Source organism: Lontra canadensis, unplaced genomic scaffold (assembly GCF_010015895.1).
Source record: "Lontra canadensis isolate GAN:19392208 unplaced genomic scaffold, GSC_riverotter_1.0 scaffold112, whole genome shotgun sequence".
Classification (NCBI taxonomy): domain Eukaryota; kingdom Metazoa; phylum Chordata; class Mammalia; order Carnivora; family Mustelidae; genus Lontra; species Lontra canadensis.
This window is the reverse complement of record NW_022631106.1, coordinates 4,831,281-4,856,045: the sequence shown is the minus strand read 5'-3', so window position 1 is coordinate 4,856,045 and position 24,765 is coordinate 4,831,281.

Sequence of the window (24,765 nt, the reverse complement as noted above, 5' to 3'; positions counted from 1 at the left end):
TGCCTTCCTCTCTGACCGCAGTCACCCTAGCAGTGGCTGAATCTTGGACTGGTCACTCTGGCTACAAGCCTAGAGCCCTAGGAGCCTGTGCATGGAGCCACCTGCCACAGGGCAGCCTGATGTCCACGGAGGCTGGTTTCTCCAGCAGCTGCCTGAACAGGAAGCTGATTTGACCTCAAGTGGGGGGAACATCCCCTGGGGTAGCAGTAATAAATTGAAGATGAGAGACTGGAGAGAGCTGGTAGATAAATTTCTTGGCCTTTACCTCCCCAGGCAATAAGCTGATCTTGTTACAAAGTGAGGGCCCGCTCATCAGTAAATAGCACACATTCTCCCGTCTGTCTGCCCTCCGTCCCTCCTTTGTGTTTATTTTTCCCCTCACACCAGCTTCCTAGGGAGTGCACACCTCAATAAAGTATCAGCATGTAAGTTTTCGTCTCGGGCTCTGTTTCTCCGGAAACTGGGCCAACACATACACACTATGTTAAACTCAAGAAATGCTTTTCTAATGCTTTATGCCGATGGTTCTCGAATTGTGGGCCTCAGACCAGTGTCATTTGTGAAACTGTTAGAAATCCAACTTCTTGGGTCCTACTGCAGAACGAATAAGTCAGAGATATTGGGGATGGGGCCCAGTGATCTGTTTTAGCAAGCCTCCCAGATGATTCTCTTGCATGCGAGTTTAAGAACTATTGCTTTAAATGGGCAGTTAAAGCCGGAAAAATTTCTTCCTTTTTCAAATGTAACAGTATGCTAGAAGCTTAGCTCAAGGATAGACCATTTCTTAGGTGATAGTCACGATATTAATTTGACAATATCATAATGGCATATAATCTAGCAAATAAAATGTAATATCTCTGTCATAACACCAGCCCAATGGAATAAAAGAAATTCTGCCTATCAAATCTGTCATGACTTCTATTTTTTTTTTAAATTCCCCACCTCGTTTTATGTTGTCTCTTCATAACTTAGACCAGCACAAAGAAAACTTAGCCCTGTAGATCAATGCTCCAGCATTTTTAGAACAGGACCTCCCTTCAGTTGTGCAATTTATTTATTTAACCTCCCATTGCATCACTCCTTTCTGCTCTCCCCTCTGAGACAATAAGAATATCTACAATAAGAACAACTTTGTTTTAAATAAAGCATATTAAAACCAATTTTTAGACTTTTGCAACATTCCTGGAGATCCACAGAGATCCCTGGGCTGTTGACAACAGGGAGAACCCCTGTTCTGGAAACATGTTAGAATCACCTGGGGAGCTTATAAACTTACTTGTGCATTGATCCCAGACCAAAGAAACTGTTCTAGTCGGTTGAGGGGTGGGACCTAGGTGTTGTCTTTTTCAAAAGCCCCAAGGGGATATTCTAATAGGTAGCCAGGGCTGGAAAAAAGCTTTGAGGCCAATTCTTCTAACTCACAGTGTACTTGCTTTTTGCTTCTTGACCCCATAAGCCCTGGGGCAAACCCACTATTGTGTGTGTTTCTTTCTGCCTTTCAAAGACATTTAAGAGGACAGCCCCCATACCTCATAATTATCAGGAGGAGTTCTAGTAAAATTATATTCTGGAAGTTGACATCAAGGGACAAATCAGAGTCCATTTAAAATTACTCTCGAACTGTACCTCCCAGATAGAAGGTTTTGCTTAAAACAACAACAACAACAACAACAACAACAAAAACAACAACAATAAAAACTTATCTATTGTTACTGCCCTGCTCCACGGTATTGTCAGAGGAAACCTATTCCCCAACCCAGGGCCCCCCCTCCGCCCCCCCAGCCTGGTGCTCTCCAAGGTAAACACATGGCCCTGTGGGAGGGGTCTACATGCTCATTCTGAACCAGATGGAGCCAGAGCCATAAAGCTCCAGGTTCAGTCTCAGAGGGCTGGGGGCTAGCTCCTGGGAAGGTTCTGCAGACATGGGCACCCCTCAGCCAACACCCCAGATTCTGCACCCCAGCCTTCAGCATTCTCCTGCCCGTGGGTTTGTGCTGAAATGTCTGTGTCTGATTCTCACCTTCTATTCCCTTAGTGAAAATCCCATTATCTCTAACATCTGTGTGTCAAGAAAAGACATGAATTTTTCGTAACAACAGAAGGATACCATACTTGTTTTTCCAGGTAGCCTTAGGCAAAACCATTTCATCTCACTTTCTTCATTTATAATATAAAGACTCAAACTTGGTGCAGAAAGAGGGTAGATACTTTTGGGAGGGAAACTTTAGAAAGGACTAAATCCCTATAGCACAGAAGGAAGCTTATAATAATATATTTAAAAAACAAAAACAAAAAAACAGACTGGGCAAAAAAAAAAAAAGTACAAATTCACCACTAAAATATTATTTGCAATTTATCATTTCTAGATAAATTCATAAAGTGAAAGAAAACCAGGAAGGTGACATACACTGCTTGTGTAAACCTTGAAATTGATTTCAGAGGCATCAGCGCTCACTACAAAAGAACTTCATAGTTTAATTAGGATGGCTCAAATCCAGCGTCTATATTTAGGATAAGCTGGAAATTACAGTGTGGAAATGAGAATCATCTAGCAACAGTCTAAATGGGGGGAGAAATCTATGGAAAAAACACCACAGCTTTTTTCAGTTAACCATAAATTTTTTAACTTTTGTTTTTCATTGGACACAAATTGAATATCTATAAGGACTTTACCTGTTCAGCTGAGGCAACCATTTTTACTAAAATTCTCTAAAAAGGAACTTTTAAATCTGTACCTGCACATATTACCCAAATTCTCTTTAATACCTGTATGATCTGCTTAAGTACAGATAAATTTGGCATTTAACATATAACATATCAAAGGCATCTCATTAAAATTCTGAATGTATATAAACATATTTTATACCATTAATATTTTGGCTTCTTTTTTAAAGTGGTTGGCAGAGTTCTCATGGCACTATATCATTAATTCCTTAAATATTCCTGTTTTCTTCTCATCATTGGTATATCAGCAAATAAATTAGTTCAAACTCAAAATGTGACAGAAAGAACCATATGATTGATTTTTTTTTTTAACTTCAGGAAATGTCTGAACTGATTTTGTACAAGTTATATTGGCTTAACATCCAATAATTTATTAGAGGAGCACATGATTATTTATGACCATAATTATGGTTTTTGGATGTCGAACAGGGCGTTTTCTTCTTCTTCTTTCTCTTCTTTACAGTGACCTGGGTCTGGGTTTAAATATGCTTGTTGGTAATTTCACTAAAAGCAGTTTAAATACTCTATGTAATATATGCAAAATTGTTAAGAAAATAAATCGCTGTAGTGAGCTGACCTCACCAACAAGGATGTTCTAATGTACAATGATTACAGAGCCAGAAAGACACAGAAAGAAATTAGAATCATAGGAATCGAGTCTGAAATTCTTTCAAATTAAACTTACTTGCCTTGGCTGAAGGTTTAATTTTAAATTACAAGGAAGGAAATACTCCAGGTAAAATAGCTCTTACTCAATTGTAACTAACAAATAAATTGCAGATAGCTGCTTTAGAGCTTTTCACGTATTAGTGAATTACTTCCTCCTCATTTATCAATTTTGCAATAGTTCAAACACTGCCCTACTCTCATTCCAATGTCAGGTGTCTTATTCAATGTGATCACTCAAATTTAAAAATGGCCTGAACGTCACCAAGCCGCAACTCTGAAGACCCAGTATAATGAAGCTGAGTTTGCTTGCTTGTATGTTACTATGAATTGACTGCAACTATTTGATAGGTACACCAATTAACTCATTTAATCCTCACAGCGTCACTTAGGGATAGTTGTTCACCTTCTCCGGATGAATAAACTGAGGTTAAATATGATTCAGCAATCTGGGGCCAAAGCCTTCATGTTGAACTCACATCCAAGTCAACATTATTATTTCCTGTACTGTGCCTGTCTCTGTTCCAGGACTCCAATGAAAGAACTCTGGAAAGATACAGCTGATTGATCCGGGAGTTACCTGCTATTAGGGTGAAAATATGGGCACTTCTTGTTGCCTTGAAACTGTCTTAGTAACTGAAGGTGAAACCAACAAAGCTAATTGTCTTCATTTCTGGGGAAAGCAAAAGGGGGAGCTGGATAGGCGGGGGAGTGGTTATGGCTATCCTGGGCTGCCATGATTTTCTATCAAATTAGCTGAAACACCCTGAATGTTTCATTCTTTATTTTAATTCAAACTTCAGTCTCCAACCAAAAAACTTTCTTAGACTTTTGAGCTAACTTTGGAGGAGAGATGGTGATTTCTATGACGTGGCAGGCAAACCAGATTGGTCAGATCTTGTTGGCCATCCTGACTGCAGGCATGGAGCAGACCCCAGGGACAGGGGCTGAGGACAAGATGAGCAGCCAGCTGGCTGGAAGCTATTCATTTTCATGTGCAGGTGCTGCTGTGGCTGGCTGGCATCAGGAAAATGCAAAGAACTCAAGGTAGAGGAGGGGCAAGGTCAGTGAAAACGTGGAGATTCCACCGAGAAAGAAATGGGATGCCTAACACTGCCACCAGGTGGTCTTTCCTGGGAGAGGTTTATTACAAGAAAAACAAAAACCTCCTCTGAGGTTTTCTTGCTAATGATCAGAATCTAATCAAGTCTCAGATCTAACATCAGTTTTCATGTCAAATGGCACTGGGGGATTCAATCGGCCATATCCAGAATGAATGAATCTTTAGGACAAATAACCCATTTTCTTCAACAAATTAATGGGAAGGAAAAAAGAAGGAAAGGGAGGTCCTGGGAAGGCAGGAGGAGAGGGGAAACTACTGCAAAAGATACTTGTGAGATGCACCAATAAAACACACTCAGTGTGTGCATCTCATTTGGATCCTTATTCAAACAAACTGTACATGTTTTAAGCCAAGTGAAAATAAGTGGACATAGCCTGCCTGTCAGATGATATTAAGGAATTAGTGTTAATTTTGCTGATAATAGTGTTGAGGTTTATTTTTTTAAAGGGGTGCATTAGCCAATAGATAGTATCCATTGGTGAAATAATGTAGTATTGGGATTATTTTTAAATATTTCCAAAAAAAAAAGTGGGGCTGGGAACAGATGAAAGGAGATTAGAGGAATGTTGATTATCTATGGAATCCAGGGAACAGACACATGGGGGGTTGCTATATTATTTTTTTATACTTGTGCTTTTGAAATTATCTTTAATAAAAATTTTTTCCAAAAACATTCTAATTTATAGAGAAAATTATTGGTCATTCTAAATTAAGTATAATGCTATCTAAAAATATACATTTTTTAATCCATCCTGTGCCAAATTTTCTTGAACTTAACACCACTGTCTTCACATACACAGATACACATATTTCCCATGTTAGTTGCTACTCGATGTCCCATGTGCTGTTGTTAAATACTATACATCAAATCCTACAAAAGAAACTTAGCTTTCGAATCAACAACTTAAGCAAAGCGTCCACAATTCCACCTTAAAAATCTAACAGTATTGGGAATCCATTTTGTCTTCTCTGGCTAAAGGCTTTTCTCAATGAAACACTTTTCAACTCCATAAGTCTCCCCTCTTTACTCATGTCTGTGACATGAGAAGATAGAAAACAAGCAAATGAGGTCTATTTCTCTCTTTAAAATTCTCATTCCTTGAACACATCTTCAAATACTCCTGGATGACTTGGGGAAAGCAACTGTCTTTGATGACAATATAAGAGTATCTGAACTCTGAAAGTGAAATTAACATTTTGTAATTCACATGTTATTTTGTATTCAACTTTTTTGTTACACCCTTACAATAAACCCTCACTGACATGTCAGGAAATGAACCAACCAAAGCATTCTCACCAGACTGCCTACTAATTCTGATTTGAATTTCCTAAGAATGAGAACTACAACCATAGTGCAATCACTGATTTATAAAATGTTGTAAATATAAAGGACAGGAGAATTTTCCAAATAGATGGAGGTAATAGAGATTTTTTTTTTACACTTAACTTTTTTAAAAATTCTACTAAAAAAAAAAAAAAAAAAGAATACCTGCAAAAAATATTCTCTCCCTGCTTTATTTTGGTTGGCCATGGGCAGTGGGTCATGGACAGGGGTGGGTCATAGGTAAACACAGGGAATATGACCAGTTAAGAATGCCTTTTCTCTTTCTAAACCAAGAAGACACTTCAAGTAGTTAAAAGGTGATAAAAAAAAAAATCATTGGTTATATTTCAGTGTTCCCCAAATTGCCATTTCCCTCAAACCAACAGAGGGCTTCTTCCTGCATCCCAGCTGTCAGGAAGTCTCCTTCTCAGATCACAGACTTATGCAGGGGGACTTACTAACCCCTCTCTCTGCTTCTTGTAGAAGTGTGAAGCTGGTCTATCCCCACCCTGAGGGCTGGAACTCAGCACCACAGCCTGGGTGCAAATCCCAGCTTGGTCATCTACTAACTCGGTGAGCAGGGAAATTTCTTTTGTCTCCCATTTCCTGCTGCTCTAAAATGGACATAAGTCATACCACTGTGGTGAGGTCCAGGTGACTCTATACAGCTAAAGTGCTCAAGGAAAATAACAGTGCAGAGTGCTCAGACAACCTGCTCTCCCCAGCACCCTCACCCCGAGTGCAAGCATACAAAGCAGTGACCATGAGGCTCCGTCTGCCTGCCAGGAGCCTTCAACCTGCCCCATTCCCACTGCAGCTTCTATGCCCTCTGCTTAGAAAATTTCTGCCCGCTCTGTTCCTTTTCCTGGCTTCACCATAACCCCTGGGAAGCATCCCCTTTTCCCCACTACCACTACCACCCGGAATTAACCCCTCCTGAGAAGGTGAAGTCGCCTTCAACATCTGACAATTCTTGAATTTTTGATATGTATTGGCAGAAGAGAGTAATTGATTAAAAACTAAACACCGTGCGGGATTGACTATAAGTTTCAGCAGGGAAGGAAACTGCCCGGTTTCACTGCCACACCAGTGTGCTTGGCACATAGTAGAACCTGAAAAACATATATAATGGGAATATGCAGTCTCTGGAGAACATACCCAGTTTTACAGAAACCTACAGGAGGGGCAGTCAATGATCCTATGGGAAAGATGCTGGGAGGGAGGGGGGTGTTAGAAGAAGTTCCCAGGAAGAAGTGACTTCTGTGAAATTAGCAACCAGTTGTAGATACTCATAGAGATGCAGAAAGATAAGGACAATACTGACTGCAATGTATTGATTGCTTAAGATGTGTCTGGTCATCTTGTGCTGCTTTTTCTAATCCAAAGCAACCCCCAAAAATTAGGAATTAATAATTATTCCCAGTTTCCAGAAGAGATCATTAAAATACAGGGAAATTAAATGAAGGTTCAAGGTCACATTGCTAGTGGGCAGTGGAGGCATTTGTGGCAAATCTGGGACAGCTCTCCTTACCATGATGCCTGGCTGTCCGTCCAATACCTACAACAGCCTCCATCTACACTTCCCTCTAGAGAAATAAATTACAAGAGACACATGGAGAAAAAGTTCATGTCTCCCAAACTATAATGTAAGCACCTACTTTGAGGGGTTTTTCCTTCAGCTTGTAGAATAGGACTACATGTTAATAGATCCTGGATAAAAAATTGTTAAATGATCAAATAGAAGGCTCTTACCTAACATGCTGCTGAACAGGTTTCTAAAATATCACTGTCAGATTTATATAAAGAGTTCATTAGTGAGCATGCTTATAGGAGTACTCTTTTAAGAATTCTTATACTTCAAGAATACTTATTAAAAATAGGAGCTATGCACCTTTGGGTAAGTTACTTAACTTCTCTGTGTCTCAGTTTCTGCTGCTGAGAAATGGGATTAACAAGACTACCCGCTTTGTGTGGTTGCTGTGAAGGTTAAGTGAGAAAATCCACTGAGTACGTGTGACCCTGACCAGCCATCACTCACTTCTGTACCATCATCACTCATGCACTGATACTGTATTGAACCCTAGTATTCACACATCAGTCGCTCAGGGACTGGGATATGGACTGCAAGGGAAGAAGAGGAAGAATCCTCTGGCTTTCCTAGCGCGCCCAGACTTTGAATGTCACCTTTCACAGCCGCAGTTTTTCTGTTCTCAGAACACTGGCACTTTCCCCGCCCTGGTCCGCCTATTGCTGCTTTCCTCCTCATGGAAGCGGGGCTGCATTCCATCAAGTGACCAGACCCCTTGTAGCCAAGAAACACTGGAGGGGTTTCCGAAGAAGAGAAACGAGGACCCTCACAGCAGCAGCAAGAAGGATGTAACTATTAGACTGGAAAGCCTTCTAGCGACTGGACCTTAAGTAAATGTCAGGGGAGCAGGGACCCCCCACTTCCCCATCAGCCTCTGCACTGCCCCCCTTCTCCCACCCCCCTGCCACGGCCAACCTTTGCCCTGCAAGACCAGTGCAGAGATCCTCAGCCTGAGATGTCAGTCAGCAGAAGGCAAGGCAGGCTCACGCAGAAGAAGCCAGGAGGAAGAAAAGACATTTGGCCCAAGGCACTGGCCTGGCTCCAGCGTTGAGTGACTGTCCCATCTCCCAGTCAGGAGGGCCTGGTAAGCAAAGCAGGCCTCCCGCCTGGATGCAATTAGCTATCAACACGCTCCTGGAATCTGCATGCAAATGTACCCACAATGCAACCTTAGTTATTTTCCAAAGCCATAATTTTGTTTTTAAAAAAACCTCATGCAGGGATAGAAATATCTGAGACAAGGTGGCCTCTGCTGACCACCAGGTCACCATAGAGGTTCCTGGTCACTGACCACTATCCATTAATCACCCTGACAGGAGCAATTACAAAGCGGACGTTCTACAAAGGGAATGTCGCATTTCCCTGCTACAAGTGAGCTGATGAGGGAATGGATAATTGGAAGCATTTCTGGAAAAACAAATACTATAATCCCCCGTTCCCTTTAATTATAAATATAAGCAGGTATGTATTTCCTCCATTCATTCAATAAATATTTATAAGACATGGTACAGTAGGGGAGAAACATTTAAACTTTAAGCACTTAGGAGTAAGAGTAGTAGAGAAACATTGAAGCATAAGCATTTAAGAGAAAAACATTAAAAAACAAATTCAAGACTTGCGTTCTTCCAAGTGGCTTGCAGCTAACTGGGAAGATGCATTACGTGCAAGCGAAAAGATAAATGGCAATCCTAACGCACATGTGATGAATGTTCAGTGACTGGTTTACACCAGAGCGTGGAGGAACGGGATGTCCCTGAAGACCACAGGAGTTTCGGGAAGGGGCTGGGACATCAGGGCTTTGCAAGACTTGAGTGACTGAGGGAAGAGGAAATTCCATGTAGAAAGGAGTGAAATTTATTAGGAGAGCCGCCTGGTTTTAGAGGAGAAGTTTCTCAGGGAATTGTGAGAAGTAACGTGAATTAGGTAGGTTGGAACCATACCACAAAAGGACTGAACATTTGACAGGCAGCATATAACTGCAATTCCTTTCACAGAAAGCAAAATATTCCCAGAAAGCAGAAAATTCCCAGCGATAGGGGGAGTCAGAACTCAAATAGGAGCTCCGATTTTCCGTATTTCACTAGTATGTCAGATTACGCTCTGTCATCTGCTAATAAGAGAGATTGATTCTGAGTGACCTGAATAAAAAGGAAAACCAGAGTATTTATTGGGGGAATGTCAGGCTTCCTTACAATGGGGTAGACATGCATAGCCAAGGCTCAGGACCGGCAGAACCAGGCTGCCTGGCAACCTCCGCATCGAGACTTACCCTTGATGGGACCAGTTTCCATACATCTGAACTCAATGTCTCTCCATTTCAGATTTCAGATTCCTTGGAAATGGGATGTGTCTGCACACGTTGGGTCAGAAGCCCACATTCTTGTGCCAACAGCTGTGACCAAGGGGGCAGTGCCAGTGGCCCTTCTAAATATCAGGACAGTTCCTGAAGAAGGGGTCAGGTCGTGCTTCCGGCAACCAGCGAGAAGAGTTGATTATCAGGAAGTGTGTACTAGGTACCAAGCACTTTGCTATGTAAGGACAGCACCTAACTGTGAAATAAAGTGCATTTTCTATGAACTGGGAAATCATGAAGATGCGCAGCAGAGAAGGAACAAAATACAAATACGGGGGCGCCTGGGTGGCTCAGTGGATTAAAGCCTCTGCCTTCCGCTCAGGTCATGATCTCAGGATCCTGGGATCGAGCCCCACATCGGGCTCTCTGCTCAGCAGGGAGCCTGCTTCCTTTCCTCTCTCTCGGCCTACCTCTCTGCCTACTTGTGATCTCTGTCAAATGAATAAATAAAATCTTAAAAAAAAAATACGGCTTTGAGAAGAACATTCTATCAAGGATGTTCACTTTGGATTTAGAAGGAGAGCTGACTTGAGGTCTGAGATGTGTAGGACAGTGATTCCCAACACACTCCAGAGGGTATGTCGAAGCCATGTCATCCTGGGCCCCACACTCCGTAATTCTCACAGCATGGATCGAGGATGGGGCCCTGGAAATGGTGTTTGGGGTAAGGGGAAGTTCATGAGCATTCTTGGAAGCTGGTGAGGGAAGAAACAGGGCTAGTAATCCTGCCCACAAGCATTGTGAAAACAAGCAGCAGGCGGAGGAAACGGGGCGGCATTCAAAAAGGGCTTTGTGGCTTCAGGAGTCTATCAGAATCTGGAAGATGGTAATGAAGGAGAGGTTGAGGTGAACCCAACAATTCAAAACTCAGGGAAAAGGACAGTACCATCCAACAGAATTTAAGAAGCAGATAGGGACGTTGGACCAAATAGATAATGATTCTGCATTCATGTCCTAGAGGACATCAGAGCAGACACAGTCGGGAGGCATTGGGGCCCACATGAGATAAGTGGGTTATCTTCCTGGAGGTTATAACTCATACATGGGTAATAATGTATGAACGCAATCTATTCAAAATGAAATTAAAATTTTAAGATAATAATGAAATCTAAACAGCATTTCAGTGATGCAACTGGATTCCTATTTAACTAACCGTACTAGGTGTTCTCATGAATACTATTTTATTTAACCTTCACAATTACCCTGTCATGGAACTGAGCCTCAAAGCTCTAAATTATGTAAATTGTTTGAAGTAACATACCGGGGGGATGGAGAAGCGAGAATCTGGACCCCGATTTTTGGGTTCCTGGGTTCTTTCCATGACATCAAGTTAGCCCTCCCCTCAATGAAGAAACAAACAAAATTATCTATCCAGACAACCAGTAATTAGGGCAAAAATTCATGTCATTGGCACTGTGAAATGTAGATCTCTATCTTTTTAATATCCACATGGATAACTGCTCTTCTTAAAACTTGAAAGTCCACGTGAACTACAAAGCTCAGGGCACAGTCACTGAGCTGCCACGGAGGGAGTGCTTTCAATCCCTCTGCCGTTGCTCCGCGGCCTGTGTGCAATTTCTGCTCAAAGTCTTTTTTATTTTTAAAGTATTATTTTTTCTTAATAGAAGTATAGTGGATATATAATATAATGTTAGTTTCGGGTGTACCCCATAGTGATTCGACAGTTATATATAACTTATGAAAGGCTCACCACGGTATGTGTAGTTAGCATCTGTCGGTTGGGTTCAAGGTCTTTTACTTGGGTCTCTGCTCATTAAAACGCAGTTCCTTTCCTTTTTCCTATTTTAATAATTCCACAGTGACACCTGCTGGGGAGAAAGAATGGCTCAGCGCTGGGGTCTCTCCACAGAAGAGCTCCATGGGGCTGCGGAGGGCGCTGTGCACTGCGTGGAGCAATGGGCTGCTGGTTCTCTCCTCGCCAGGCGCCAGGCGTCCTTATCCGCAGAGCTGGCTGCGTCCCACATGAGAGCGCAGCTCTTCCAGGATTAATGCCCAGATTCTGGTTTCCCAGGTCCCTAAGCACCAAGACCGCCAAGGGACTGGCAAGTGAGAGGGAGGACATCCTATGTTCTATTCTAGATCCTCTTTCTCTCTGCTTGTAGTCCTGAGTTCTGCCCCAGCACCCGGCCCTCCCCACCACTGTTTGATTCTCCGTGGATCTCCGTGATACTGTTACTTAATAACAAAGCAAAATTCAGGGAAAAAAAGTCCCCTGGCATAACTGAGGAGACGCCTTCCCCAGAAAGTGCCAAAATGTTTTAGAAATAGAGGCAGACAACAGAATCGTGGCGTATTTCACTAGGCAGGATAGTAATTTATGTAATGTATTTTTAACTGTGAGAAGTGATGGGGGAAACCACTTAAATATAATGTGAATTGAAGATTTGTCAGTTATGTAGTTCATGCGGTGGCAGATCTGGAAAATGTTATAAAAATTGAAGGATTACCAACAGAGAATGCCTAAAATCGGAGCTCCTATTTGAGTTCTGACTCCCCCTATCGCTGGGAATTTTCTGCTTTCTGGGAATATTTTGCTTTCTGTGAAAGGAATTGCAGTTATATGCTGTCTGTCAAATGTTCTTTTTTTAAATCGCCTTTCTTCATTCTTGTTTTTATCCCTTAGCTCTCTGTCTCGGCCTGTCTGATGCTGAGACGGCCCGACACTAACTCAGTGCCCTGTTATCTCTGTGCCCCAACATCACTGACCTGACCCCCACACACTCCCATATTTACTTTGGGCTCCGCCCTGTTTTAGGTGGGTGGGCCCTTTGGAACTCAATGGGGCATTCATCCCAATCCCAGAAGAGTTAATGGGAATAAAGTTTTCATTTCCCCTCCAAATACGTGCCGCAGGTATTGAGGCCACAGCAATCAGCAATATACAGCCATCTTGAGCTGTGGGGAGCTCACACTTAGGCACACACCTCCTTCCAAAGTTATCCAAAATTACAACTCTATCTCGGGGGCACTTCCCGCCTGCCCCGCCAGCCTTGAGACATGCTCAAAAAAGCTCTTTGAAAAGTTCTTGGCTTTTCAACGTAGACTTCTTTATAGATGAAATGAGCCCTCTAGTGGCGATTTTTCGAGTTACAGCCTGTCTTTTTAGGACTGACCATGCTAGTTCAGAATGTTTCTTCCTTCTTCTACAGAGGCACCAGAGCCAGTTCTGGGGATGAACTGACATAAACCTTGCTCCTTGTGATTGCTTTCCCCGCAACACAGCTCTACTTTCCTTTCCCCAGTCTGTGCATCCCTGAGAATCTTTCTTTTGTCTATTACAATCTGGATATTTCAGGGTCACCGACTGGCTCCCAGAGGATCAGTCTCACTAAAGCTCAGCAAACTGTGGCCACAAGGACCCTCGGCCCCACGTTCCTGCTGTAGAATTGCTGGCCTCAGAAGTTGCATGCTGAGAATAATAGCACCACACGGGCAATCCATCAGTGGATTAACCAATCCCTGGCTCTGAAAAGAGACAGACTCAGACATGGGCTTCCTCACAGAGGATGGGAGTCACAGTTTGGCCACGAACTACAGCCACATGAGTTTCGTGGTGTTCTGGTATTTTGAAAAGTCATTTAGTCTGCCATGTCAGTCATAACTAACACCTGCATTTCTGCCTTTAGGGTGCTCCAAACAAAATGAAAAGACCCCTTTTGATGGTTTAGAACAGGGTGCTAGCAAGTGGTGAAACCCTTCACGAGGGGTATGATGCGAAGTTGCTAATCGCAGAGAAATCAGAAATCAGTGCTAACTCAGATGTGCGCTGCAGTGGTTGTAAATTGCTCTGTCTCCTTCCAGTCTAAGTGTTTAAATCAACAGAGAAAATCCACACAGCCTTTTAAACAGCTTTGATGTTCTCTTGAAATCCTAATCAGTCAGAAAATGGTATGTATTTAGCACCCGCTGTTTATGCCCTGTGAAACACACATAGTGACAAGAGCAAAAAGAATTTCCTAGTGACCAAAGTATTCACGGTCAGGTGGGAAAGAGAGCAAAGCAGACAGAGACATAAAAACACAAGCACCATTACTACTGGTTACATGGTGCTGTGCATGGGGTATTACTAATAAATGCCTGGGACGCCAGGGTGACTCAGTCGGTTAAGCATCTACCTTCAGCTCAGGTCATGATCCCAGGGTCCTGGGATTGAGTCCTGCATTGAGTTCCCTGCTCAGCGGGGAGCCTGCTTCTCCCTCTGCCTGGTGATCTCTCTCTTTCTCTCTCTGATAAGTAAATATAAATCTTTAAAAAAAGAAAAAACTAACTAATAATGAATGGCTGTTGAACTACCTTCAAGAAAATAGTGGGTCCTTACTAGCTCTTGATTTTTCTCTTCCCTCCATTGTTCACATCCACAAACGTAGCTCAAATTCATCCTCTCACCGCCCTTCCTCCGCCCACGGTTGGTTTTTGTCTCATGATCTGTACACCTGAACAGGTGCAAGACCCCCATGGGTTGGGATCTCTTATGGTCGTTTGCCCAGGTACGATCATCCATTCTCCATGAAGCCCCAGACCAGCTTCGGAAATGCGCATCTGCCTCATCCTGCTTTAAAGTCATCATTGACTTCCTGCTGACCTCTACCACAGTTTCCAAAGTGTTTTCAGGATTTTGGTCCCTTGAGATGTTACTACTGACCAGTGAGAAGGGGTCATATACTTGGGGAATGGCAATGTGCACTGTGGATTACCAAGTGGGGCAGAGGGGACAGTACGTGGGAATTTCCACCCCGGGAGTCCTCTGGAAGGCCTTCCCTTCATTCACCTGCAGCTGAATGAAGCCCCCCACCCTTTCCCTGCACAGCCTTAACATGTCAGACACCCTCACCACATGGCTTAACACTACTATAGTTATGTGCTTTTATACCTTGTTAAATAGGACCCCTTGAGAGAAAGATCCAGGTCCAATCACGGCTGTCATCCACTGTACCAGGCAGTGGAACTAAGGAAAAAAATGTCTTGAACTAAGAAAGTTAAACACCAAGTTCAAACAATAGTCAGAAGTGATAACTGAGCTTCATAGTATTCTGTTTTGAAACTTAACACCTACAAAACCTAAACCACACAAGGGAAATGTCAACACAATGCCACGTATGCAGGCCGAATTGGATAATTAGGTTTATCACGTGAAAGAAAATAAGATGTGGTGAATTTGTAAAAGGTGTCTTGAAAATATTAATCAGCATTTTGTATTAATATTAATTTCACTTTGAAATGAAATGTAGCCCACAAGCCCATGAAACTCTACAAGGAATTTCTTCCTTCTGAAATATAAAGAGCTGGAACAATGTGTCTTGTTCATTTTTCACTTGATTTTACTCTGGTTGGATGAAGGTGTAGGTTAAGGCAGAGGACTGTCTCCTACCTTATACAGATTTGGTACAAAAGTGAGAGAGAGAGGCTAACACTGGGGACAGGGTCAGCTTTATGGCTGAGTGACAGATGCAGTCAGACCTGGCCCCACACTTGGACCCATGCTTGGATTAGTGCTCTGCTCTTGAAATTCTTTTTTTATTTTTTTTAATTTTTTTTAGATTTTATTTATTTATTTCAGAGAGAGAGAGATCACAAGGATGCAGAGAGGCAGGCAGAGAGAGGGAGGGAAGCAGGCTCCCTGCCAAACAGAGAGCCCGATGCAGGCTTAATCCCAGGACCCTGAGACCAAGACCAAAGTTAAAGGCAGAGGCTTAACCCTTGGAGCCTCCCAGGCATCCGCTCTTGAAATTCTTAATAATTTTTCAACAAGGAGCTCCTTTTTTCCCTTCACCCTGGGCCCCACAGATTCTGTAGCCAGCCCTGAGCGGGGAGCTCTCAGAAGCCACCTGTTGCCTTCTTCAGCTGACAGCTTCCCTGGAAGTCCCCCACCCAGACAGTCTACAATCAGCCTGCATCCTTGCGTTTCTAGAAAGCGTGAGAGTGCAGCTAGAACCAAATCCACAGGAGACACTAACAGCCCATCAGCCCCTCTTCTGCTGCCTCGTCAAGTGTGCAGTGAACCCAGCTGCTCTTTTGCTTCAGCCTCTGCCAAGGCCTTAGAAACCACATCGCACAGCGGGGACTGGTGGTCCGTTAAGGTGACATTATAGTGGCTCCAGAGTCCAACAAAGCCATCTCACAGTATCACTACAAAAAAAAATTCTACAAGGCCTGCACTGGCCATCAGGGGTAAGAGTCCTCGCATTTTCAAGAGCAGAATCTCCCCCCTATTCACAGCAGCAAAGTCGACACTTTACTACTTGCATTTTTCTGTTCTCTAATTCCAGTTAAGAACAAATCATTTCTCCTATTTGTCTTAATGAGCAACTTTATAATTCTTGACATTTTTGGAATTACAACCCCCTAAATTGGAAAAAAAAAAAATCCACAAACTTTACCTTCTTATGCCGAACATTTGTTTTTTTAAAACTGAATTGGGTTGGAACTAATGTTCTAAGAATTCTCTATTTCGTATGAAAAAATTAGAAGCACCACAGGGTATCATAGAACTTGGAATGGAAACTACCTATGAAGACAATTAACAGTGGAGGGAGGAAGCGCAGTAACACAGAGCTCTCATCTGTGGCTGGCGTTCATGCGCGGGGCAGGCAACATATTTCAACTAGATAGCAAGGCGATGCTGGGTTTATGTGCTGCACTTGAGAGAGGTCCTCTGGCTTTAATCTGAGCATGAAATTAAGTACATTTATAATAGGAAACTGGATCTGAGAAGCTTGAAATAGCCATCATCCATCAGGATTCCTCAGGATAAAGCCAAGGACTGCACACCTTCTATCAGAGGCCGAACGTGGGATGATTGACAGCTGAGTTTGTGTGGTGCAGAGGACCAGGCTGATAGAGATGGGGTTCTCTTCCTGTGTCTTACTCTAAATAGCCATGACTTCCAGCAAGTCCCTTCTCAGATCTGGAGTGAAGGTCCTCCTCTCTGACAGGAGGGGGTGAACATGAGACCAGCACTGTCAAGGAACACAGCCTCATATTGTGAGGGAGTGCCTCTGAACGCTTGGCTTTGTCCTTGCTATTTATAGGACCTTAGTTAAGTTATGGAACCTCTCTAACCTTCCTTTTACTTCTCTGGAAAATAGAAAGGCAAAATCATAGCACTAATCAGACTTTTGTAAAGATTAAATGAGATCATAATAGTACTTAGCCCAGTGTCTGACACATATTAAGCACATAACTTTTAGCATAAAGAGCTACAACTACACATGTATTAGAATGGCCCACACCCAGAAAACTGACAGCGCCCAATGCTAGAGAAGATTAGAGGAACAGGAACTCTCATTCTTTGCTGGTGTGGCAATACGGAAAACAGTACAGCCACCGTGGAAGATAGCTGGGACAGTTTGGAGAAGTTTCTTGCAAAACGGAACACACTTTTAGCATATCGTGCTCCTTGGTATTTACCCAAAGGAGCTGAAAACTTATCTCCACGCAAAAACCTGCACCCAGATGTTTATAGCAGCTTTACTGCTAATTGCCAGAACTTGGACCCAACAGAGATATCCTTCAGTAGGTGACGGGATAAAACACACACACACACACACACACACACAAACTGTGGAACATCCACATAACAGAATAATAGTGCTAAAAAGAAGATAACTATGGAGTTGTGAGACAAACTTCCATGGAGGAAACTTGCATGTGACTGAGTGAAAGCAGCCATTCTGAAAAAGCTATATATTGTATGCTTCCCACAATATAACATTCTGCTTTAATTTTTTAAAGATTTGTTTATTTGAGAGAGAGAGAGAAATTGTGTCCTAGCAGGGGGAGGGGCAGAAGGCAAGAAAGAGACAGAATCTTCAAGCAGCCTCCCTGCTGGAGCCTGCCACGGGGCTCGATCCTCAGACTCCGAGATCATGACCTGAGCCAAAATCAAGAGTCAGAGGACACTTAGTGGACTGAGCTACCCAGGCACCCATCACAATATGACATTCTGGACAAAGCAAAACTATGGAGACAGTAAAAAGTTCAGTAGTTGTCAAGGATCAAGAGGGAAGGAGAAGTGCATTGGTGGGGTACAGAGGAATTTTAGGACAGTGAACTACTTTGTATGATGCTATGGGGCGGATACATATTAGCTTTTTGTCCAAAGCCACTGAATATATAATAGTAAGAGTGAACCCTTGTGTGAACCATGGGCCCTGGGTGATAATGACATGTCAGTGGAGGTTCATCAACTGCAACAAATGTTCCACTCTGGTGGGGGATGCTGATAAGAGAGAGGCTGTGCTTATGTGTGTGCATACGTGGTGGGTGGGAAAATGGGGAGGAGGGGCTTATGGGAAATCTCTGTATTTCCAACTTAATGTTGCAGTGAACTTCAACTGCTCTAAAAAAATAAAATCTATTAAAAAAGGTTTAACTGTGGCTATTTGTACCAATGACCCTTTCTAACTTCAGATTCTGATGGTATATGTAGCCAATACATATTTGTTGAATGAAGCAAAGGTTTACCCAGCATTTGTGTTATCCTGGCCTCTGGTGGTGAATTTGCAGAGATGTCATAACTCTCACTATTGCATTTAACATTTCCATAGCACTTTTCCCAGATTTTGGTTTTCCCTGAGCTGTTATAATTATTACACCTTTCCCATCCCCCACCACCCCCACAATTGCTCTGTGTGCCGCTGATTACTATTATTATCCTGAATTTCCAAAGAAGGAAACGGGCACAATGGGTCCTTATCTAGGAGGTGTTATTTGGGCATAAATAACACTTCGGTGAAACAGGTGAGGCACAATTTGCATCTTGGCATTAAATTAGAAATAGACCCCAGGAATATTTTGTTCCTGAAATAACAACCACCAAGTGGAAAAGCCAGGGTGATTAAGTAATGTTCCTTGGATTTTATAATAACTTGGTAATACATCCAGAGTTCGGGGCACCTGCTCATAGATCGGACGGCTCTGGACCCACCAGGACCCCGAGGCTCTTCTGCAGGGAGGACGGAGTGTCAAAGCAGCTCAGGGCACTGAGCATCAGGACTAGATGCTCTAACTCTTTACTGTTGTAGCCATTTGAAGCAAGTCCTTGAGCCTTCATCAGGGTTTTTTTTGTTGTTGTTGTTGTTTTCAGGGGGGATGGGGTTGTTTTTTAATTCGCGGAGTAGTCTGATTTTTCCACCTCCCAGGGATAAGGAGAAAAAAAGATACACGTGGCACACGTAGATAAAAAAGACAACTCTTAAGATGGTGACTGGATCAGCGCTTCTTTCTTTGTCATGCATAGCGCTCATAAATGGATAATCCTTCAGCCTTAATGTTAGGGCCTAGGCAAAGTGGGGTCAGGTGTTGACTCACCGATGGCTACAAACAGCCACTGTGCTACCAGAGACGCATTTAGACCTGTATACATCATGGCGATCGCAACTCATAGGGCAAGAAAATTAAAAATGCAAGCCCTATCAGGGATTTGAGGCATTGAATTCTTGCTCAGGGCACATATATACCGCTCAACTACAAGTCTATTAAATTGTCAATGGAAGGCTAGCTAGGTTCCTTTGCCAACTCAGGCCCTGGTCACAAAAATGGAAGAAGTTATATGTCATTGACTTAGCAGACCTCACTTTAATTAAGGTCACCCTCACCGGTAATGGGACAGATTAATATACTGTGTTTTGTAATGCTCTGAGGAGGGTACATCATCTCTGCAGTATTCTTTCCAAAAATCTATAGCTCCGATCTGTCAAAACATCAGACAAAACCAAAATGAAAGAGACACCTGACAAGGTGCCTGACAGGTACTCTCCAAAAGTGCCAAGGTCATGAAAGACAAGGAAAAACTGAGGAAAGGTCACAGACTGGAGGAGGCTAAGGAGACAGTGTGACCAAATTCAACTAGGAGTCCTAGTTCAGACCCAGGACAGAAAAAGGCTGGCAGAGGGAAGACAGAGGGAAGACTGGCAAGATCCAAAAAAGGTACATAGTTTTAGTGTTATCATACCAAGGTTGACTTCTGAAAAGTTGTACTGTGGTTTCATGAGATATTAACATTAGAGGAAGCAGATGAGGGTGTGTGGGGGAGTTCTCTATCTTCCCAATTGCTCAGTAAGTTTAAATTTATTTCCAATTGAAACTTTTTTTTTTTTTTTTAAAAACATGGTGCTTGATTGTCTAGCCCCCATGCATCATTCCAGGGAGATGCCCAAGCCAGGACTGAATGTAGCGAGGGAGAGAAATGACAGCTAAACTGTTTAAATTGATGCAAGGGGTCAAAACTAACATGGCTGTTATTTCTACAAAAAGTATGCCTGTAATTGATTTATACTAGACTGTGAATGAATAACAGAATTAGTTTAATGAGATCCTAGTAGCAACTCTCTGATCCCTAACCCACCACTCGTCTTCCAACCTTCCATCTGCCTGAGAAAGAGGAGCTCCTCTGTGAAAGCATCCCGTGTTCCAATTTGGGTGTCAACCATTGCAAAGGCACCAGCCCTTCTTACATTGTTCTCGTGAAGTACGCTGTTAGGGGCTCAGAATAATAAAGACCGCTGTCATAATTAAGCTCTGGGATGTATTTCAAAGACTCACAGACATTCAAAAGGAGAAGGACCCAGCAGGTCATCCAAGCCCATCTTCCTGCCAGTGCAGGATGGCGGTGTGCAATTTGGAGGATCTGTTATCAGGCTATACAAATTCTAAACTATTCAAAAAATTCCCACGTTGTATAAATTATGATAAAAAGTTTACCTTATTCCTGGGTGATTCTTGAGGGTAGGAGGAAAAAAAGTAAGTCATGAATAGCTTCCTAAAAACAATTACTGTTCTATTTAGAAAATACTTTCCAAGGTGAAAATGTGGTTATTTTCTGTTCAATGTGACAGTCTCTGCTTATTGTTATGCAAGAGTAGCTTCTCTGCATCTGATAATTCAGAATTAAGCACTGACCCCAGCTGTCCCTCAAATGATGATATAAATGTGGTTTAAAATAGTTCCAGCTTCTTCGGGCTTATATTTAAGTGCTGGACTTGAACACACTTGTATACGATCCTGTCTTTGGTTCTGACCTCCTTGTCCCAGTGTCTACATTCCTTGAGAATGAATTCTAGAAAGAAACCCTCTAAAGACCTTCTACACCTCATCAAGTTGGGGGAGGCCTTTTCCAATCAGAATCATGAATTGACTGTGATAGACATTCTGACTTATAAATCCAGTAGAAAAAAGGTAACAACAATAATAATAAAAGAAGGAAGTATTTTCAATGTGGGGACTTGTAAGATTGAAGAGAATCACTGAGATGGAAGTGTTAATTCATAGCCCATTAATACAGCCTCAAAATATGTTTTGATTATGTACAAAGTGGAAACCTGGCAAAATAAAGGGTGTAGGTAGATACGGTCCAGTGAGAAATGTGACCACTGTATCCATCAAGAACAGATGTTTGTCTGTCATTCTTCCATGCTGAGCATAGGGAAATTGGCGCATACCAACATGAAGTATGCCAATATTTTCCATTTTTCTCAAGTTTTCTCTACTTAGTATATACAATTCACCTTTGTATATTTTAAGAAAATGTAGGTCTGTGTCCTATGAAATAAAAGGAGCATTGTATCAAAAACTATTCCTAGTCCTTCTTTATAAGCGCCATATTGGCTGGGCACATCATGTCTATAAAGTCATGGCAGAAACGCATGTTTAGAAGCATATCCAAAAAACCAGAAGTTCTACATTTGAAACCCTTCTTCACTCTTCTTTTAACATGACTGCATGGAAAATGTATACAGATAGGATAAGTGGTTTGTGTTGATAAGTGGTTTGTGTTCCAAAAATTCATTTGTTGATTGGTTAAAACTTAGAATGTGCTTTCCCAAAGATCCAGTGTTATAAACAATAGCTTACTTCCCAGGGAAACTCACAAAAGATCTTGATCTCATTATTAGAACTAGTATCCTGGCCTTGACCACCCGTATATCCAGAAATGCTCAAAACCTAAGGGCTGAACACACCATTATTTCACACACCAGTGGGGCTTAATGCCAGCACTCCAGGGCTTTTGAATCCGGAGTTCCTAGGCTATAGGGCATGATTGGTCATTTGTATGAAATGGTGTTAAAAAATTGATTGTTCATTAAGTCTGAGGATTGTGATGTTGAAACTAATGGGTAGAGCATCTGACACATGAAATTAGCAAGAGCTGTAAGACACTACATCATAATACAACGAAAGGAGGTGCAGATTAGAAATCAAATATTCTGTGAGATATAAACACTTATATGGAACTGAGTGACTAGCAAATCCTCAGCTGCTACAGCTTTCTTGAGTCCCTCAGTGGTAGGCCAGCAATATGAACTTACCTCCTATTACCCGTCAGCTGTTACTCACACAAGTAAAATGGACATTGACTACTAGACGAGAAAACGGCCTCTAAGTTTTCCCTTCCTGTTTTGGTTGGCTCTCTGGGTCACCAGAATAAGGACATTCTCAGTCTAGCTTAAGTGGAGGAGGGGAGTGTTCAAGCAAAATGCATGGTGGAAGAAGGGAAAGTCTTACCAAAAAAGCCAAGAACAGGACACATAACGAGCTAGGCTGCCTGGAGACTGGAGCCTGGAGCAGGATGGCAGGAGGCTCGGAGGGTCACAGCAGTAAAAGTCTCCGGATCTCATGGAAACCAACTGGTAATTTTTTTTTTTTTAAGATTTTATTTAATCATTTGAGAGAGAGACCAAGCATACGCAGACGGAGAGGGAGAAGCAGACTCCCCGCTGAGCAAGGAGCCAGAGATCATGACCAGAGCCGAAGGCAGATGCTTAACCATCTGAGCCACACGGGCACCCCAGAAACCCTCTGATATTAATGAAACTCCTCTATGCTCTCCAGGTGGATGGCTTTCTGACCTGCTGGCAAAAATCTTCATGTACTTTCTGAGGGTCTCTGTCCCCCTAAGCCTTCTGACTGAGCATGGCCCATCACTGTCTCTACTGTTCCCATTAACAACTGTTCAGTGGAGCCTGGGTGGCTCAGTCAGTTAAGTGTCTGCCTTTGGCTCAGGTCATGATCCCAGGGTCTTGAGATTGAGTCCTGCACTGGGCTCCCTGCTCAGTGGGGAGTCTGCTTCTCCCACTACCCTTCCCCCTTGCTTGTGATCTCTTTCTCTTTCAAATTAAAAAATAAAAAATCTCAAACAAAACAACTGTTCATGTATCCCCCAGGCCTCTCCCTCTACTTCTTCCAAACACCTTTGGATATGTCCCAGTATAAATTACTGGGGAGGCAGCAATTGGGACATTAGAGAAAAAGAAAGAGGGAGGGGAGAGAAAGAAGAACCCAGCTGGTGGTCTTTTTTGCCCTAGGTGACAGGTCATGCGTCCTGAGCAGCTGGATAGGCTCTGGACTGGCTGTCCTTGGGCCAGGAGCCCCTCTTTGACACAATTAGCTGTTCTGGTCCTGCGGCATAAACCAGACCTGCTTCCTAGAAAGTATAAGAGGAGCCAGCTCTGTGACATTATTAGCACCTTTTTTATGAAGTGTATTTCAACAAAGTGCTCCAAGTAAATAAGAAATTCTCAATCCAGTGATGCTTGGTGTAAGTGAAGGAACTAGCACGACCTGGTGAGAAACCAGCTACCCCACAACCTCGGCCCTGCCCTTCAACTTCTCCTGCCGGGGACTGAAGGAATAACCTGCTAATTAGTATACATTAAAAGAGAAGGAATCCAGTGTATTTGTTCAATTCTGCTCTGTCCTAACTCTTCAAAGGAATGACTTTGATTTTTCTAAATGACCATAAATGGGCCACAAAATATTTGTTGAATATAAGTAGTTACATGCTGCCTCAGTTTCTCCTAAGTGATGAGTAAAAGTGACTTTGTTCCAGGCCAATATTTCACAACAGATTGACCCATTCATTCATTCAGCCATTCATCCGTTGTTTATTTTTTACTGAGTACTGTGGACGCTGTGTCAGGGAGGAGTTGGCAAGGCTCCTCATCTTGTGATCGCTCGCAGAATTCACAACCATGACCAACAGGTCACCTTGAGCCAGAACCAGGAGGGATGTCAAAAGCATGACATTTTCCTAATGGTTTTTTATTGCAAAGATAACATGTGACAATCTGAGAAATGAGTCTACTGCCTTGTTTTTCCAGCTCTCTCAATGACTATGTATATTTCACAGGTAGAAAAAAGAAGTAACGCCTTTCCTAATGTATCAGCCATGAATAGAAGCAGCGTTCTCATCCCCAAATTCCCATAAAAACTAGCAATTCTATTAGTCTACTCCACCAAGGATAACTCTATTCCATGTGACCTGAGACTAATGTGACCCTCTCTGATCATTCTTAGGGTAGGCATTTTGATTTCTCTGGTTAACAGCTGCGTGGAGCCTTAGCTCTTAACCACGTCACATCCAACACGTACTTTTTCTCTAATCCTAAAACCACAAGTCACTGTTATCCAGTGTACATACTAGTCAAATCTTTTTGGAAGTTGCTTCTTTGTCTTTCTTGACTATTTATTATGTGAAACATAAGTGTTGTATGATAACGAAGGTGAGGCTTGAATCTGCTCTTCTAACACTGAACACTCGGCCGCACTTCCAAATCTTATCTAGCGCTGCTTAGGCAGGGGCAAACGGTTTCTTTTCAAGAAACAGTCTTCCAAGATCAATGATGCACCAAGTACTCCGGTTCGAACAGAAGAGAAGAGAGGAAAGCGAAGAGAAAAGCAGCTCAGGCTGGAGGGCCTTGAAGCTGGGGAATTTTTTGAAGTTGTTCACAAATGCGGTATCTACCCTTGACAGGTCATATCACTTTTTATTCTCCATGTTTAGAAGCTCTTAGGCAAATGTAGAAGGGAGGAAAAGCTCACATATCTGATGATACTGTATGTCAGACCGACAACCTACCTGAATTTCCCCCCATGGTGCAAGCAAGACACTGTTCCAAAAAGAAGTAACACAAAAGAAAGAAAAAAGGATCGTGGAGATCACGCCTTCACTTTCAATTTCAGAGAAGAAG